Raw genomic sequence first — 20,428 nt, 5'->3', positions numbered from 1 at the left:
CCTATTGGGTTTAATTAATGTTTTATTGATTTTGTAGTAGACTTAAGTTATTGAGATCCAAATTATGGAAAGACCCCTTATCCGGAATACCCCTGGTCCTGAGCATTCTGGATAATGGGTCCTATACCTGTACTTTGGTCCTTGTCCTGAGCAGTAGAACGCTTCCTTGGCTTGGCATATCTGTTGTCATGGCTGTGTAACACATCGGGGAGTTGGGATCACAAGTAATTGGGACCAGAGGTGGCCCGGCTCAGCACAGCCCATGGCCCGGCACCGGTCCCCGGACCCGTTGGGTTGGGGACCCCTGCTTTAACCCAATGTTCATTTTGTTTAACTTCACTATATGGCATCTATAATATTGTATAATAGGAGCCTATTAGGGTGCAGTGGGCCATAAAGTCCAGCAATGCAGTTGACCTGGGAGGAATAACTGACGGGCAATGGCTCAGCTTGATAAATCCTTTGTAGAGAGCAGGGAACCTGCAGAAAACAATCCCTAAGCATTCAGATATTGCCTCACCCCATCAGTTTATTCATTTTATTATTTCTGGTGATCAAGACAAACACTGGAACATTATGAAGCCTACGAAAACGGAAGGATCCTCGGCAAAATGGACTTTCATTTTCATATATTTTGATGGGAACTCTTTTATTGTCCCTTTTAAAAACGTCTTCTTCCATCTCTAAATTTTTAGCGCGCGGAATATAATGTGCTATAAAATCTATGAGTAAGCACTTGGGCGCCTAATTCCAAATATGCGCCCACAGCGAAATAAATACAATTATAAAGCTTCCGTATAAAGGGGGGGGGGGGAAAGAATTCCTAAACATGCCTAATTTTTGAGAGATCATTTAAGGATAGCTCATAAAAGCAGGAAGAAAATAAAGCAGGCTGAGCACTTATGAGTAATTATATTTAATCTATAGACACAGGGAAAAAAAATGAAGTCTATTCACACATAATGAAGTCTTTATGCAAAAGGCTTTACAGATAGAGTGAAAAGGACCGAAAAACGGTAACAAAGAGAACAAAGGAACAGACTGGCTGTAATTATTAAACATAGGCATAAAAGGAGACGGGACAGGGGGCTCTTTAGCTATTGCTGAACGGATGTGAGTTACCCAGCATGCACCAGCAGAACTGTGACATAGGGATGGGGGAATCTATGGATGGAGAGCTACGACATTTGGTAATGGAAAATATTACAGGTATGGGATTCCTTATCCGGTAATAATAAAACAGTACCTGTACTTGATCCCAACTAAGATATAATTACCCCTTATTGGGGGCAGAACAGCCCTATTGGGTTTATTTCATGGTTAAATGATTCCCTTTTCTCTGTAATAATAAAACAGTACCTGTACTTGATCCCAACTAAGATATAATTACCCCTTATTGGGGCAGAACAGCCCTATTGGGTTTATTTCATGGTTAAATGATTCCCTTTTCTCTGTAATAATAAAACAGTACCTGTACTTGATCCCAACTAAGATATAATTACCCCTTATTGGGGGCAGAACAGCCCTATTGGGTTTATTTAATGGTTAAATGATTCCCTTTTCTCTGTAATAATAAAACAGTACCTGTACTTGATCCCAACTAAAATATAATTACCCCTTATTGGGGGCAGAACAGTCCTATTGGGTTTATTTCATGGTTAAATGATTCCCTTTTCTCTGTAATAATAAAACAGTACCTGTACTTGATCCCAACTAAGATATAATTACCCCTTATTGGGGCAGAACAGCCCTATTGGGTTTATTTAATGGTTAAATGATTCCCTTTTCTCTGTAATAATAAAACAGTACCTGTACTTGATCCCAACTAAGATATAATTACCCCTTATTGGGGGGCAGAACAGCCCTATTGGGTTTATTTCATGGTTAAATGATTCCCTTTTCTCTGTAATAATAAAACAGTACCTGTACTTGATCCCAACTAAGATATAATTACCCCTTATTGGGGGCAGAACAGCCCTATTGGGTTTATTTAATGGTTAAATGATTCCCTTTTCTCTGTAATAATAAAACAGTACCTGTACTTGATCCCAACTAAGATATAATTACCCCTTATTGGGGCAGAACAGCCCTATTGGGTTTATTTAATGGTTAAATGATTCCCTTTTCTCTGTAATAATAAAACAGTACCTGAACTTGATCCCAACTAAGATATAATTACCCCTTATTGGGGCAGAACAGCCCTATTGGGTTTATTTAATGGTTAAATGATTCCCTTTTCTCTGTAATAATAGAATTATTTGCTTATAATGGAGTCTATGGGAGATGGCCTTCCTGTAATTCTGAACTTTTCGGATAACAGGTTTCTGGATAAGGGATCCCATACCTGTATTTCAAGTATTGTAACATTAGTAAAATATACCACATAATATAAGGAAATATTTTATTGAGCAATGAATATATTTATCATCAAATATCTTGACATTTAGACTAAATATTTGAACTTTGACTAGTGTCGCATTAGTAAAATATAAGTGTATAATACAAGGAAATATAATTTCATTATTTCAATAGGAGCAATGAATACATGAATCAGTATATGTAGATAATAGGGCTAGAGTAGAATAACCTGTAGTCCCGTAAATCTTGGCTCGGACGCGCGTTATGCACGGACTGATTGGACGGGAACTTTTTCAAGCACTTTACAAATGTCAAATGCGCCGATTTCTGCCGTTATGGCAGTTTATGTTCCACTCTGCTGAGTGAATTGAAGTATTTGCTCCTAATAACTTTGTATTACTGCACCATGGGAATGATTGTGACGGATCCTATTTTGGTATTTTGTGAAAGGGACAGAATGCCGTGCCTCGTTAAGCTGTAATCAGCCGGCTATTCATCCTCGTTACGATGAAGGACTCTTGTTTCAACGAGCCACGTTGGTGTCGTCCGGCAGAGCCAAACCCCCCGCCTGATGGAATTTGTTTGCTTTCCAATCTGACCTGCCACAAATTCCCCGCTAAGACAACAGAATGTACGGCACCTAATTTCATCCCACTCGACAGATATAAAAAAAGGCGCCGTCTCGGAGATGATTCCACCACGCTTGTCCATATTCAGCGTTCGTGGCCGGCGTGGATGCATTTAATCTTTTGTCGGAAAGATGTTATGGAATAAATTGTCTGTAAAAAACACCGCCTTTGGCTGGAATTACAGTTATTCGTTCCCCGAGCGCTCGCTATATTATTTCAGATGTATGTGCGGCTTTTTTGAAATGATACATCGCTATAAGTATAAACGTGCAGCAAATGCATCAGTAAATATACACATTATCCATTACCCAGTACATGTAGTAAGGCACCGAATCCCGGCGTTTTATTAAGGATTCGGTTTCGGCCGGATGTGCGGGCGAATCCTGCTGGGTGGGTTCGGAGGTTCGGCCGAACCCAAAAAAGTGGGTTTGGTGCATCCCACGTAGTAATACAGTTCAATGGGAGACTGGCACTTAAATGCCTAAGGAATGTGGCCCCATTGGGTCCTAGATACTCTCTAGAAGGCAGATTGCTAGCGATGAATGATTTTTTTTCGCTAGGCATGGATTCGCAATGAAATTCTGAATTGTTTCTAGTGACTAATAAATCTGGCCCGTTTCAGTTCGCTTACGGGCGGAAAATTGGTAAAACTCAAAAAATTTGACGTGTGGCACGAACTCATCATCCAAACTCATCACTAATTGTTTCACAAAACTTTGGTAAGAATTTGCTGTGAAAAAAATTGCGGTCAGGTCAAAAAAAGGCACAGTCGCATAAAAAAACGGGGTCGCTTAAAAAAATGCATGGTCAAAATAAGGGTGCAGTCACGTAAAAAGATGCTCAGTCAGGTCAAAAAGGGCTAGGGCACATCAAAAGAAGTTGGTGCCCATCAGTAGAGTTGCTCAGTACCCACATTTCGAGAATTTTTCTCAGTTTCGGGAATTTTTCTGCAGTTTTTAGAACTTTTCTCCAGGCATGGATTCGCTGTGAAATTCCACATTTTGCAATTGGCGCAAAAATTCCCAGTGACAAACATTTGCAGAGTGAGGAAAAAGTGGTGCTTGCGACAAAAAAGGTTGTGTTCATGTCAAAAAAGTTATGGGCGCATAACAGCATTTTGCAAATTTTTTGGTGATATAATAAATTAATTCTTATTTATACAAATAAGAATTTCTATAGAAAATTTGGGTGACTGTGATTCTTGTTCTACAGCAGTGATCCCCAACCAGTGGCTCGGGGGTAACATGTTGCTTCCCAACCCCTTGGGTGTTGCTCCCAGTGGCCCCAAAGCAGGTGCTTATTTTTCAATTTCTGACAAGTTTTAGTTGCATAAAAACCAGCTGTACTGCCAAACAGAACCCTGTAGGCTGCCAGTCCATAGAGGGGCTACCAAATAGCCAAAACAGCTCTTATTTGCACCCCCAGGAACTGTTTCCATGTTTGTGCTCCCTGACACTTTTTCCATTTGAATGTGGCTCACTGGCATAAAAGGTTGGGGATCCCTGCCCCCCAGTAAAGGACTCATTTATCAGTAATGTGGCAGCATCCAAAGTGTAAAGGATAGAAACAAACCTCCATGTTTTTCAAACTGTGCACCTTGCCCAACTGGCAGTGCAGAACGGATCTGCATCCCCCCATGAATATACCTGGCTACATTGGGAACTGCAGTATTCCCAGTGTCAGGGCCGGCCTTAGGCCTATTGGGAGTATTGGGCCCAATAGGACCCCGTACCCATGGGAGCCCCCTCACCAGCAGGAATAAGCACATAAACCTGTCCAGCCCACCCCCAACAATGATTGCCTGACACTGCTGCTATGGGTTCTGGAACATTAAACACAAGTGGGCACCACATTCATACTGCTACCCCTGGGTACCCACTGTCTGTCATTGTGTATAGTGTGCTTTGGGGGGCAATAATCCCTGTATATAGTATGCTTGGGGTGTCAGTGCCCAGTACTTGGGGGCCACATGGTGCCATGAAATGTTGGGGCCAATGGAAGAAGAGAAAAAGGTGAAAAGGCAGGGTTACACCATTAGTCACAGAGCGAGGGGCAGGGACTATTTGCCCCCCCAGCTCTGGAACCATGTGCCAGCTGGCAACGCCTTCTGTAGGGGCCCCGCCAAATTGATCCTAATTGGGCCCCACAGTTTATAACTGGCCCTGTACTGTATATCCAAGAAAAAAATCTCACAAAATCTTATAAAAAGATTCCCATATGCCTAAAATCCATACACAGATTTTACCTACAGCTTTAAAAATCCTTGGGCTAATGAAAACTCCTGTAAAACCCATAGCCTGCAGCCTTGTGCCTTTATATGGGCACAGAACCCCTCAGTGACTGCTAATATCCTTATCATTTACAGTAGGGGGTACATTATCCCTTATAATACATGAGTGATACTCAGAGTTCCCTGTATAACTCACTCTGCAGCCTTGTGCCTTTATATGGGCACAGAACCCCTCAGTGACTGCTAATATCCTTATCATTTACAGTAGGGGGTACATTATCCCTTATAATACATGAGTGATACTCAGAGTTCCCTGTATAACTCAGCCTGCAGCCTTGTGCCTTTATATGGGCACAGAACCCCTCAGTGACTGCTAATATCCTTATCATTTACAGTAGGGGGTACATTATCCCTTATAATACATGAGTGATACTCAGAGTTCCCTGTATAACTCAGCCTGCAGCGTTGTGCCTTTATATGGGCACAGAACCCCTCAGTGACTGCTAATATCCTTATCATTTACAGTAGGGGGTACATTATCCCTTATAATACATGAGTGATACTCAGAGTTCCCTGTATAACTCAGCCTGCAGCCTTGTGCCTTTATATGGGGGGCACAGAACCCCTCAGTGACTGCTAATATCCTAATCATTTACAGTAGGGGGTACATTATCCCTTATAATACATGAGTGATACTCAGAGTTCCCTGTATAACTCAGCCTGCAGCCTTGTGCCTTTATATGGGGGGCACAGAACCCCTCAGTGACTGCTAATATCCTAATCATTTACAGTAGGGGGTACATTATCCCTTATAATACATGAGTGATACTCAGAGTTCCCTGTATAACTCAGCCTGCAGCCTTGTGCCTTTATATGGGCACAGAACCCCTCAGTGACTGCTAATATCCTTATCATTTACAGTAGGGGGTACATTATCCCTTATAATACATGAGTGATACTCAGAGTTCCCTGTATAACTCAGCCTGCAGCCTTGTGCCTTTATATGGGGGGCACAGAACCCCTCAGTGACTGCTAATATCCTAATCATTTACAGTAGGGGGTACATTATCCCTTATAATACATGAGTGATACTCAGAGTTCCCTGTATAACTCAGCCTGCAGCCTTGTGCCTTTATATGGGGGGCACAGAACCCCTCAGTGACTGCTAATATCCTTATCATTTACAGTAGGGGGTACATTATCCCTTTTAAGATGCAGAATAAGTTCAATGTTTGGTTTCCCGCACAGAGCGGCGCTGGTAGGACCCATACGTTAGTCAGATACCATCACTATAAAGCCGTGTTGTACTTTCTCTCTCTCGGAATCATCAGACAGAAGTATAATAGTAATTTATTAGCCATTTTCCAGGACAAAGATTTCAGCGAGATAATCTGCTGTGCGAGGAGAAAAAAAACAGCTGTGATAATATATGAAATAGCCGTCCCTGGGAAATATACATAAGGAATTGATGAGGCAATCTTTATACTCTCAAATACAATAAAATGTTGTTTATTAGCCGCATTTCGGCAGAACAATCTCGGCAAGATGATAAAATAATATTTTAACTGTGGGAAAAACAAAAGTAAAAATACAGGGACTATTTACGGTCGGGCGCTGTAAATAAATAATTGATAATGCCCGTACGGTACTTTCTCAGCTTAAATAAAACGCAACTTCAAATAAACTTTCAGTGCGGTTATTAGAGCCATCAAACTGTGTGACGGCGAGAAGCAGCCGCCGACACGCGGGATATTTCTTCCCAATGATAAGGAATGAAAAAGCACTTATGTATATGGGGGCGAGCGCTCGCGCACTGCGACTGGAACACACAGGGAAGGAAAATAAAGCACTAAAAGTACAGATCAACATGGAAACATTCAGAACTTGGGCAGTGAGAGACATGGGGGGAAATGGGGCACCTTTGGTGGTAAAATAATGACAAGTGAGGCCCCCTCCTACCCTTTCCAAAGGGCCCCCTCCTACACTTTCCAAAGGGCCCCCTCCTACACTTTCCAAAGGGCCCCCTCCTACACTTTCCAAAGGGCCCCCTCCTACACTTTCCAAAGGGCCCCCTCCTACACTTTCCAAAGGGCCCCCTCCTACCCTTTCCAAAGGGCCCCCTCCTACACTTTCCAAAGGGCCCCCTCCTACCCTTTCCAAAGGGCCCCCTCCTACACTTTCCAAAGGGCCCCCTCCTACCCTTTCCAAAGGGCCCCCTCCTACACTTTCCAAAGTGCCCCCTCCTACCCTTTCCAAAGGGACCCCTCCTACCCTTTCCAAAGGGCCCCCTCCTACACTTTCCAAAGGGCCCCCTCCTACCCTTTCCAAAGGGCCCACTCCTACCCTTTCCAAAGGGCCCACTCCTACACTTTCCAAAGGGCCCCCTCCTACACTTTCCAAAGGGCCCCCTCCTACCCTTTCCAAAGGGCCCCCTCCTACACTTTCCAAAGGGCCCCCTCCTACCCTTTCCAAAGGGCCCACTCCTACACTTTCCAAAGGGCCCCCTCCTACACTTTCCAAAGGGCCCCCTCCTACCCTTTCCAAAGGGCCCCCTCCTACACTTTCCAAAGGGCCCCCTCCTACACTTTCCAAAGGGCCCCCTCCTACACTTTCCAAAGGGCCCCTTCTACACTTTCCAAAGGGCCCCCTCCTACACTTTCCAAAGGGCCCCCTCCTACACTTTCCTAAGGCCCTCTCCTACACTTTCCAAAGGCCACCCGCCCCCTCTGTCCATGCAGGGAGAAGAGAAGCTAAAGACGACTAACTAAGAGAAGGTGGAGCTTATGTCTGTGTATGTTGGACAAGCCAAAACGCAATGGGACATCACGGCACAAAGACATACGCACCACCTACCCTCTACTTGTTCAACATACATGGACATAAGCACCACCAGCCACCCAACCCCTTCTTGTACCTATATAATGTATCAGCCAGCACGACTGATTCGGGGAGGGAATTCCAGAACCTCACAGCTCTCACTGTAAAAAATCCTTTCCGAATGTTTAAATGGAACCTCCCTTCTTCTAAATGGAGTGGGTGCCCTCGTGCCCTTTGGAAGGCCCTACTGGTAAATAAAACATTAGAGAGGTTATTATATGATCCCCTTATATATTTATACATTCAGTAGTTATCCTGTCACCTCTTAAGCGCCTCTTCTCCAGTGTAAACAGACCCAACTGGGCCAGTCTTTCTTCATAACTGAGACTTTCCATACCCTTTACCAGCTTAGTTGCCCTTCTCTGGACCCTCTCTAACTCAATCATGTCCCGTTTGAGACCAAAACTATTCTAGATGGGGCCTTACCAACGCTCTCTTTTCTCTTATTGTTCTACTTTCCTTTTATATTATGTACGATTACTTGAGAATGTCAATAAGATAAAGATTTCTGGTTCTGCAACATCTGGAACACAGAGAGGACCACTAGTCCTGCAGAAGGAGATCCCTTTGCCCTGAGCTATCTCTCTTGCTCTATAAATACAGCGATTGAGGCAGTTAATCATTAATATTATCACCATTTCATTTATACAGCGCCATTAAACTGCATGGTGATTAGAACACGCGGCAACAAATCTACAAACAGATGTTACAGAATAAAAAGAAGGAGCAGCGAGGCCTCCTGGCTAAAGCTCATGGTATAACGGGAAGGGAAATTGTAATGGAAGGTTCCTTCGCCCTATGAAAAGCCAAAACTGGAACAGAAATGTATCCTTGAAGGTACAAGAAAGTTGCAGGAAGCGGAGATTTCTACAGTAATAATAAAAGTAAGTTCCAGCCAAGAGTCAAAGGGCTTTTTTGTAGGGTGGGGAGATCTTAAAGGGGTAGTTAACCTTTGAATTAACATTATAATGGCATTGATATTCTGAGACCATTTGCAATTTTTTAGGCCTTTTGCAGTTATTTAGTTTGATGTTCAGCAGCTCTCCATTCGGTGTTTTAGCAACTATCTTTGTTGCTAGGGTTGTATTTACCCTAGCAACCAGGAAGTGGTTTAAAAGAGAGATGGGAATGTAAAAAGTAGAGCGGCACAAATCCATACCTGGAGAATTTTTTTGCCCATCACTAGAGGTGACACAGCCCCCAATATATTAGCTGCAACTTGCACCCAACTGGCACGGCAAAACATGGCAATTTGGGTTTGAAAAATTGTCATTTTTTTATTTTTTTTTTTCCTTATTTTTTTAAGGATTTGTTTTTGGACGGATCTGCGGTCCCAGCCGAACTGAATCTGCATCCTAATTAGCATAAATTAGCATATGCGAATTAGAATTCGGAAACGGTCAAATTGGCAGTGCCATTTTTTTTAATCCCTTCCGATCGATTTGTTCGGGATTAGGCCGAATCTTGCTGGGTGGGTTCGGAGGTTCAACCGAACCCAAAAAAGTAGGTTCAGTGCATGCCTATTTATTATTTTTTTGTGGTTTTTCAGTTATTTATCCCTTCGTTCAGCAGCCCCCCAGTATGGAATTCAGACCCCAATGATTACATGTAGTGATGAGCGAATCTGTCCCGTTTTGCTTCGACGAAATGGCAGAAAATTGGGGAAACGGCGAAAATGTCGCACGTCAAAAAAAAATTGTTGCCCACGGCTATTCTTTCGTCACGCGGCTATTATTTTGTCGCCCGCGGTTATTCTTTCGTCACGCGGCTGTTATTTTGTCACCCGTGGCTATTCTTTCATCACGCGGCTATTATTTTGTCACCCACGGCTATTCTTTCGTCACGCGGCTATTATTTTGTCGCCCGCGGCTATTCTTTTGTCACACGGCTATTATTTTGTCGCACGCGGCTATTATTTTGTCGCACGCGGCTATTCTTTCATCACGCGGCTATTATTTTGTCGCCCGCAGCTATTCTTTTGTCCCGCGGCTATTATTTTGTCGCCCGCGGCTATTCTTTTGTCCCGCGGCTATTATTTTGTCGCCTGCAGCTATTATTTTGTCGCGCGGCTATTATTTTCTTGCCCGCGACCATTCTTTTGATGCGGGCGACAATTTTTGGACGTGCGGTGAATTTTTCTGCTGCAAATTTTTTCTTCCATTTCGTGAAACAATCCGCCAATGGCGAAATGTGGAAATTCACCTCAAATCCATGCCTGGCGAAACATTTCACCCATCACTAATTACATTAATTACACTAAAAAAAACATTTATTTTTGGGCTAATGCAGTCAATATTATTTCTATACTGTACATCTTCATTCTCAAAACAATAAACAAAACACGTCGAAGCCCGATGCTTCCGGAAAAACAAAAAAAGGTAAACAAAGGTTAATATTTATTCTGAATGTGCTCTTGTCATAAATTGCCCTTAAATGTGAGTAAGAGCGCACAGTACATATTTATCAGGTTATTCTGCTCGGCCGCACAACCCACTAAAATAGCCAAAGTTGACAGAATTCATTGGCAGGGAGAGCTGAGCGAGCGCGTTAGCAGCCTGACAACATCTCACAGTTGCTTTGACTTCACAGTGAATAGATGTTTAGCTGCAGAACAATCTCAAATTGAAATATATAATCAATGGTTTTTCTTACAAACTCCAGCCGGTAATTTTCTATGATGTGTTTTGTATTGGGAGAAGGCGATTGTTTTTCTTTCCGTCCGTCAGGGAAAAAGCCCATAGGATTTTATACATAATGGATAAGAAATTTTATTAATATTAATATATATATCTGAAACATATAGTTTAACATCCAGAATGTCTAAAAATATGACTTAGGCTCTGACTGTTAGTGATGAGGGAGTTTTTTTCGTCAGGCATGGATTCCCAGCGCATTTCCATTTTTCGCCATTGCGAATTGTTTCACGAAACTTCTGTGGAGAAATTGATTGCACATCAGAAAAAGTTGCGGTCACGTCAATTGGGCGCGGTCACGTCACGATAGGTGCGGTCGAGTCAAAAATGGGCACGGCTGCATACAAATGGGCGCGGTCTAAATAGTATATGCTAATTAGGATTTGGAAGGGTTAAATGTCCGTATGGAAGTGAAAAATGCACCCTTGGAATGGATTTGGGGGTTTGGCCAAACCCCAAAAAAACTGGGTTCGGTGCATCCCTACAAAAAGTCGCACATCAAACGCATTTTGCAGATTTTTCACCATTTTGCGGATTTTCCTGAGCCGCGGGCAACAAAAAAAAAGATCCAGGCGACAAAAAAATCGTGCGACAAATGCATTTCGCGAATTTTTCACCATTTCGTGAATTTTCTCTCCGTTTCGCGAATTTTATGGTGAAGCGAAACAGGATAGATCCGCTCATTACTACCTCACCTACCTAAGGCTCCTGGAACAGCATTCTGGATTGCTGAGTTAGAGAGTAGGCGGGACCATGTCCATTTCCTGCTACTGGGATTGGCATACTGTGTTTCCCCGAAAATAAGACACTGTCTTTTATTTTTTTAAGCTCCAAAATATGCACTAGGTCATATTTTCGGGGGATGTCTTATTTTTCCATGAAGAAGAATACAGTACACATTTATTCCATCGTTTGGGCGAGATTTATTGCCCAGCCCTAGGTGGGTGTCTTATTTTCGGGGGGGGGCCTTATTTTCGGAGGATGTCCTATTTTCGGGGAAACAGGGTAACCAGCGGAATCACTTGATCACCCGATCCCACTCAGCTGATGTCTGAACAGACAGGTAACCAGTAGTGATGAGCGTATTTTTTTTGCCAGGCATGGATCCGCAGCTAATTTCTGCATTTTGCCATTGGTGAATTGTATTGCGAAACTTGTGAAATTTTGTTTGTCGCACATCAAATTGGGCGCGGTCACATCAAAAAACCTGTGGTCGCGTCAAAAAAAAGTGCAGTTGCATGAAAAAAGTGTGGACGACAAAAATAGATGCGGGCAACAAAAATGAGAAACGGCGACAAAAAAAATTGTACAACAAATGGGTGAATTTTTTGCCGTTTCGCAAAATTTCTTGCCGTTTCGCAAATTTTATGGTGAAACGAAATGGGACAGATTCGCTCATCACTAGTAACTAGAAGCAACTGCTGAGGCTACAAAGAGGCAACTGGGATAATTGTTGCATTAGTGCCTCCCACAGGGGCACCAGTCTGCGGCCATTTCAAGTTGAAAGGCTTATAGCGCAAACTCTTTTTTCCCCAATATTTAACATTAGGAAAGACAGTTAAGGGAGACAGCGGGCCATGAACCTTTCCTCCATTAGAAGAAACACATATCCCCTGCATAGGGAACAAAGGCCCCCAACCAATTAAACCTTATTATTCACTGATTCTATTCTAACTGCCACCTCCCTGGTCCATCCACAAAAATAAAAGAGGGTGTAGGGGCCACCGGGCGCCTTTAGGGCCGGGCAGAAGATCACATGGATGGGGGGGCACCAAATGCTATGACAGCATCACAGAGAGACAACTTGGGGAACAGGGGGAACTTGGGGAACTTGGGCCTAACGCTTTCCCAAGTTTAAAAAGAAAACTTTGCTTCCAATGGGAGCAGAAGCAAAAGAATAAAAGATGCCAGTAGGGGGCGGGGTTGGTTTTTTTAAAAGATTAAGATTTGGGAGGGTCTTTCTGATGGGAGCAGGGGGAGGAGCTATCCCACTGAGTATGACATGGAGTCAGGGTATATAAGGATGGAGCTGGGCACAGTAATGACATAGTATCTAGGATATCTTGTTAATGTAACAAGGTACAAAATTTGGGAAATTTGATTGGTTGGTATGGATTACTAGACCTAAAATAATCTGGGTTTGTTACTACATTACCTCCTATGTCAGTAAAGTATACCCAGCCCTATTTTTATTTTACAGCTGGTTAGTAAAGCACTGCTAGTAAATAAGCTCCAATATTAACCTAAAAAGTAGGGATGAGAGAATTTTTTGCCAGGCATTTTGCCATTGGCAAATTGTTTTGCGAAACTTTCGTGAAAAATTGGTGTGAAAAAAATTTGTTGTGCGAAAAAAAAAGGCGCGGTCGTTACAAAAAAAAACTGGGCGTGGTCATGGCAAAATTGGGCACGGTCACGTCAAAAAGCACAGGTGACAAAAAAAACCAGCCACAGGCGACAAAAAATAGACGCAGGTGACAAAATAGTCGCTGACAACAAAAAAAATCGCACAACAAATGCGTTTTGTGAATTTTCTTGCCGTTTCGCGAATTTTCTAGCGATTTTATAGCGATCACTACTAAAGAGAGAAAATAAAGATATAATATTGTCATTCAAAGAAAAATGATCTCTGTTAATTGGAATGAGCAACATAACAGGATTCCATCAATAGAGAATTATTTTGTATTTAAGAACAGAGGAAGGATTTACTGATATAAAGTTGAACATTGGGGCTCAGTGTTACGTGGGGGGGATAGTAGCAATTAACACTGTGACACTTATAAGAAATATCCAACAGAGAACTTAGCAGAACAAGTCTTTTTGGGATAGAACAAACAATTTTTTTTTAGCAGAAAATATATTCATTCCATGTTTCCTTGATTTTTTTCTTTGCTTTGAGCTCCAGCCGATAACATTAAAGGATTTTATTCCCAAGCAGCACGACCCGGAGGTGCCACCTCAGGCTTCTCTGAGCAGATAATCCTTGTCTGCCAAAACTGGGGGAATAAGAACTCTCAGTCTGTCTGTGCCGAACGTGAGGATATTTACTTTCACTCGCTTTCCTATTCCTGTTTGGCTTCCTTTTAACTCTCACGTAACTTTGTGTCGGGACAGACTCGCACAATCAAATGCTTCTAAAGCTGTGAAAAGACAATTGGGGGCCCATTTACTAAACATTTTTGAGATAAATTTGTATTTTTTCTAAATGTTTTCTAACTTATAGAACATTTCGGAATGTATGCAAAAATTTCGCTAAAATTCCATGATTTTTTCGTGGGTTTCGTTAAATTTCCACACAAAAAAACGTATTTTGTGCAAAGAATACGAACATTTTGGAATTCTTTAACGCTTTGGTTACACTTTCCTCTGGACTATCTTTTCGCCAAAAATTTGTATTTTTTCTAAATGTTTTCTAACTTATAGAACATTTCGGAATGTATGCAAAAATTTCGCTAAAATTCCATGATTTTTTCTTGGGTTTCATTAAATTTTCACAGAAGAAAACGTATTTTGTGCAAAGAATACGAACATTTTGGAATTCTTTAACGCTTTGGTTACACTTTCCTCTGGACTATCTTTTCGCCAAAAATTTGTATTTTTTCTAAATGTTTTCTAACTTATAGAACATTTCGGAATGTATGCAAAAATTTCGCTAAAATTCCATGACTTTTTCGCGGGTTTCATTAAATTTCCACAAAAAATAACGTATTTTGTGCAAAGAATACGAACATTTTGGAATTCTTTAACCCTTTGGTTATACTTTTCTCTGGACTATCTTTTCGCCAAAAATTATTATTTTTTCTAAATGTTTTGTAACTTATAGAACATTTCAAAATGTATGAAAAAATTTCGCTAAAATTCCATGACTTTTTCGTTGGTTTCGTTAAATTTCCACAAAAAGACGTATTTTGTGCAAAGAATACAAACATTTTGGAATTCTTTAACCCTTTTGTTACACTTTCCTCTGGACTATCTTTTCGCAAAAAATTCGTATGTTTTCTAAATGTTTTCTAACTTATAGAACATTTGGGAATGTATGCAAAAATTTCACTAAAATTCCATTACTTTTTCGTGGGTTTCGTTAAATTTCCACAAAAAAAAGTATTTTGTGCAAAGAATACGAACATTTTGGAATTCTTTAACCCTTTGGTTATACTTTTCTCTGGACTATCTTTTCGCCAAAAATTAATATTTTTTCTAAATGTTTTGTAACTTATAGAACATTTCAGAATGTATGCAAAAATTTCGCTAAAATTCCATGACTTTTTCACGGGTTTCATTAAATTTCCACAAAAAAAACGTATTTTGTGCAAAGAATACGAACATTTTGGAATTCTTTAACCCTTTGGTTATACTTATCTCTGGACTATCTTTTCGCCAAAAATTAATATTTTTTCTAAATGTTTTGTAACTTATAGAACATTTCAGAATGTATGCAAAAATTTCACTAAAATTCCATGACTTTTTCGTTGGTTTCGTTAAATTTCCACAAAAAAAACGGATTTTGTGAAAAGAATACGAACATTTTGGAATTCTTTAACGCTTTGGTTAAACTTTTCTCTGGACTATCTTTTCACCAGGTTTGGTCGAGTCCTATGCAAGGCTTCCAAAGCCAGAAAGGTTTTCGTGGCGTTTACGAACTTTTGTGATATTGCGATATTTTCGTACGACCAATAAAAGCATTATCGTGGTTGCTCTGAATTTTTACCATATTGTGTTTTAAGCCCAGAAAATATCAGATTTTAGTAAATGTACCCCTTAGTGGTTCAACTGCTTTAAGTATTTAATATTGTTTCAATTATAAATTGCACAGTAAATGAGTAGTGACGAGCAGATTCAGACTGGGCCACCGGGATGCCAGGAAAAAAAACGTGGGGCCGGGCCCTAGTGGGCCCTGGAGGCCCAGTCCACACTCACCAGCACACCCTGGCCTTTCCACTCTGTTCCACCCTGGAGGCCCAGACCCGATCATTGTTGCTGCTTTCCAGGCTGCCAATGTCCTCCCCCAATGCATTTCACTTACGCGTGCTCAGGGGAGGACATCGGGAAGGTGTCGGCGGCTCCCTGCAGGGGGTTTGGGGGGGTGCGCCAGGGGCCCCTGCAGTGAGTGTGGGTGATGCAGCCAGAGGGGCACCTAGGGGGGCGCCGGCCTCGGTGGGCCCTGCACCCCCCCAGATGAATGAATCTGTCTCATGTCACTGCTAAAAAATTTGCAAAATGCATTGAAGTCAATTAGCAACATTTTTTACGCGCAACAAATTTTAACATACAACTTTTTTTCATATTCCAAATGCGTTAAAGACTAATGTCTCAGTGACATTTTTGTCTCTGAGACGGTTTTGTCTTGGTGACTTTTTTATCTTTTTGTGCAAACTTTTGCAGCAATTTCACAAAAAATTTGCCAATGCGGAAATGCAGAATTTTATTGGGAATTCATGCCTGGCGAATTAAATTTGCTCATCACTATAAATGGGCCTAAAAAAGACAGATATCCATCATGATCCAATGTAAGTCCAAGTGCAACCTAGGGGCGTTGAGTCCTCTGTCAATATTATCGAAATACTCATGATTCAGCAATGCATATAAGCAAATTGTTTTGATTTTACAGACATTTTAGTCAACCCAGCCCCATCTCAGACCATTTCTATCTGTGAATCAAGCCCAACCAGATGTGAAGAGATTCGCACACAAAACCTGCATATTTGGAATCACCATGACTAATCCATATGTTATTTTATGAGCCAATTTGCTCTTTTCCAAGGACGTTCATTGCATTGTTCTTTTTTTTATGTCTACCTAACGCTTTACCTGTGTAATGTGTTTATTTGGAACGACTGTACTTATACTTACAAAAAACCTACAGGAAGTGAAACAAAGTCGAACGTTTTACTGTTACTGCTGCGCTTTTCTTGGGAAAGTGCTTATTTTGCATAATGGTAGACACAAAATGACTTTATCTCCCATATGTTTCTTAAAGCTCCTGGGTGCCGTTCTAAATGGCTCCCATGAAGAGGAGTACACCTTGGAACAATGGAAGCTTCTATATTTCTCATCATAGAACACAAACTTGAGTTTAGAGCAATAAGCTGCTCTCTTTAATCTACAGTTACATTATTCATGTTGCCCAAGGGGTTACCAACAACTGCATTTTGCAATTGTATAAAACTTATAAAATGCTTTGTATAAAGCGGCTTTGAAGCCAGTGCTATACTCTACTAAGAAAACAGGTTGCTCCGTCATTATTTTTCTGAAGTTAAATTGAAGCCCCTTCTCCCCCTTTAGAAGTGTAGCAATAAAAATTGCTGTTGTCAGGGCCACTAAAGGTCCCCATACACGGGCCGATAGAAGCTGCCGATATTGGTCCCTTGGACTAACTCGGTAGCTTATCGGCCCGTGTAGGGGCAGAAACGAGGGGCCTGGCCGACCGATATCTGGCTTGAAATTGGGAAGATATCGATCGGCCAGGTTAGAAAATCCAGTCGGATCGGGGACCGCATCGGCTCGGTGATGCAGTCCCCGAACCGACTGCCCCATTGCCGCGTGCAGAATTCGATCGTTTGGCCCCAGGGTCAAACGATCGAATTCGCCTACATGCCTCCCCGAAGTAGGTGGGGATACCAGTAGGTGGGGATATCGGGTGAAGATCCGCTCGCTTGGCGACATCGCCAAGCGAGTGGATCTGCCCATGTGTGGCCAGCTTAAGACTTGTAGGTATATGTCAGGACCAAGAAAGAAGAAGCTAGACACTGTGGAGTAGGCCAAAATCCAATATGAGGTATTTAGAAGGTAGGCAGTGAACAGAAATTCGGGTACTGGTAGATCCACAATAGAATTAACACATCCAGGAACAATAAGAAGCAGTATTAGCCCACCTGGGAACTTAGGAAACTCAACTTAATCTCCAGCATTAAAGCTGGGTCTTTGGAATCCATTGTCCGGTTTTTGAGGACATTGCCTGTAGAATTCTTGAAGAAAACGAAGACATATTCAAAGCAATGTTTCCAATGGTCTTTATTTTTTATTTCTATGGTTTGCAAATTATTATTAACCTTGCTTTTTTGCATCTTTTTGACCTTCGTCGGGTCGGTTACTCAGCAACATTTTCTTAGAGAGTTTAGCTCTTATCTGTTTCCATTCTTAAGGTGGCCATGCATGGGGCAATTTCAGATTGAAGGTTTTGCTCTGTTTCCATTCTTAAGGTGGCCATGCATGGGGCAATTTCAGATTGAAGGTTTTGCTCTGTTTCAGTTCTTAAGGCGGCCATACATGGGGCGATTTCAGATTGAAGGTTTTGCTCTGTTTCAGTTCTTAAGGCGGCCATACATGGGGCGATTTCAGATTGAAGGTTTTGCTCTGTTCCCATTCTTAAGGTGGCCATACATGGAGTGATTTCAGATTGAAGGTTTTGCTCGGTTTTGATTCTTAAGGTGGCCATGCATGGGGTGATTTCAGATTGAAGGTTTTGCTCTGTTCCCATTCTTAAGGCGGCCATACATTGGGCAATTTCAGATTGAAGGTTTGCTCTGTTCCCATTCTTAAGGTGGCCATACATGGAGTGATTTCAGATTGAAGGTGTTGCTCTTTTTCATTCTTAAGGTGGCCATGCATGGGGCAATTTCAGATTGAAGGTGTTGCTCTTTTTCCATTCTTAAGGTGTCCATGCAAGGGGCGATTTCAGATTAAAGGTGTTGCTCTTTTTCATTCTTAAGGTGTCCATGCAAGGGGCGATTTCAGATTGAAGGTGTTGCTCTTTTTCCATTCTTAAGGTGTCCATGCAAGGGGCGATTTCAGATTGAAGGTGTTGCTCTTTTTCATTCTTAAGGTGTCCATGCATGGGGCGATTTCAGATTGAAGGTTTTGCTCTGTTTCTATTCTTAAGGTGGCCATACATGGGGCGATTTCAGATTGAAGGTTTTGCTCTGTTTCCATGCTTAAGGTGGCCATACATTGGGTGATTTGAGATTGAAGGTTTTGCTCTGTTTCCATGCTTAAGGTGGCCATACATGGGGCGATTTCAGATTGAAGGTTTTGCTCTGTTTCCATTCTTAAGGTGGCCATACATGGGGCGATTTCAGATTGAAGGTTTTGCTCTGTTTCCATTCTTAAGGTGGCCATACATGGGGCGATTTCAGATTGAAGGTTTTGCTCTGTTTCCATTCTTAAGGTGGCCATACATGGGGCGATTTCAGATTGAAGGTTTTGCTCTGTTTCCATGCTTAAGGTGGCCATACATTGGGTGATTTGAGATTGAAGGTTTTGCTCTGTTTCCATGCTTAAGGTGGCCATACATTGGGCAATTTGAGATTGAAGGTTTTGCTCTGATTCCCTTCATAAGGTGGTCATACATGGAGAGATTTCAGTTGTTGATTTGAGTCCTTCAGACTGATTTGGCAGCTTATCTGCCCATGTATGGGCACCCTGTACAGGCCTTCCCAACCAATATCTGGCCTAAAATTGGCCTGATCTTGATCATGCAGGTTTGATTTTCCCATCGCATTGGGGACCGCGTCGGCTCGTTGATGTGGTCCTCGTTCCAACGGCCCATATACCCGCCCTAGGGCTGAATGATCCAAGTAGCCCAATATCACTCATTGTAGGTAATCATATCAGGACATAATCTGCTCATTAGCCGACCTCACCAAACGAACGGATCAGACCATGAGTGCCCAACTTTACATTCAAACTGCTGCTAGGTAGCTGAGATTATTAAGTCAAATAGCAGTTGCTTGTACATTCCCTTCTACTAAACTACATACTGTAGGCGAGGAACCGCAGATATCCAGTACATTCCCTTCTACTAAGCTACATACTGTGGGTGAGGAACCGCAGAAATCTAGTACATTCCCTTCTACTAAGCTACATACTGTGGGTGAGGAACCGCAGATATCTAGTACATTCCCTTCTACTAAGCTACATACTGTAGGCGAGGAACCGCAGATATCTAGTACATTCCCTTCTACTAAGCTACATACTGTAGGCGAGGAACCGCAGATATCCAGTACATTCCCTGCTACTAAGCTACATACTGTAGGTGAGGAACCGCAGATATCCAGTACATTCCCTGCTACTAAGCTACAAACTGTAGGCGAGGAACCACAGATATCTAGTACATTCCATTCTACTAAGCTACATACTGTAGGCAAGGAACCAGAGATATCTAGTACATTCCCTTCTACTAAGCTACATACTGTAGGCGAGGAACCGCAGATATCCAGTACATTCCCTTCTACTAAGCTACATACTGTAGGCAAGGAACCGCAGATATCTAGTACATTCCCTTCTACTAAGCTACATACTGTGGGCGAGGAACCGCAGATATCTAGTACATTCCCTTCTACTAAGCTACATACTGTGGGTGAGGAACCGCAGATATCTAGTACATTCCCTTCTACTAAGCTACATACTGTGGGTGAGGAACCGCAGATATCTAGTACATTCCCTTCTACTAAGCTACATACTGTAGGCGAGGAACCGCAGATATCTAGTACATTCCCTTCTACTAAGCTACATACTGTAGGCGAGGAACCATAGATATCTAGTACATTCCCTTCTACTAAGCTATATACTGTGGGCGAGGAACCGCAGATATCTAGTACATTCCCTTCTACTAAGCTACATACTGTAGGCGAGGAACCGCAGATATC

The sequence above is a fragment of the Xenopus tropicalis genome, chromosome 1 (genome assembly GCF_000004195.4).
Source record: "Xenopus tropicalis strain Nigerian chromosome 1, UCB_Xtro_10.0, whole genome shotgun sequence".
NCBI classification, from domain to species: Eukaryota; Metazoa; Chordata; class Amphibia; order Anura; family Pipidae; genus Xenopus; species Xenopus tropicalis.
The sequence above is the reverse complement of the archived record's forward strand: the minus strand, read 5'-3'. Positions refer to the sequence as shown.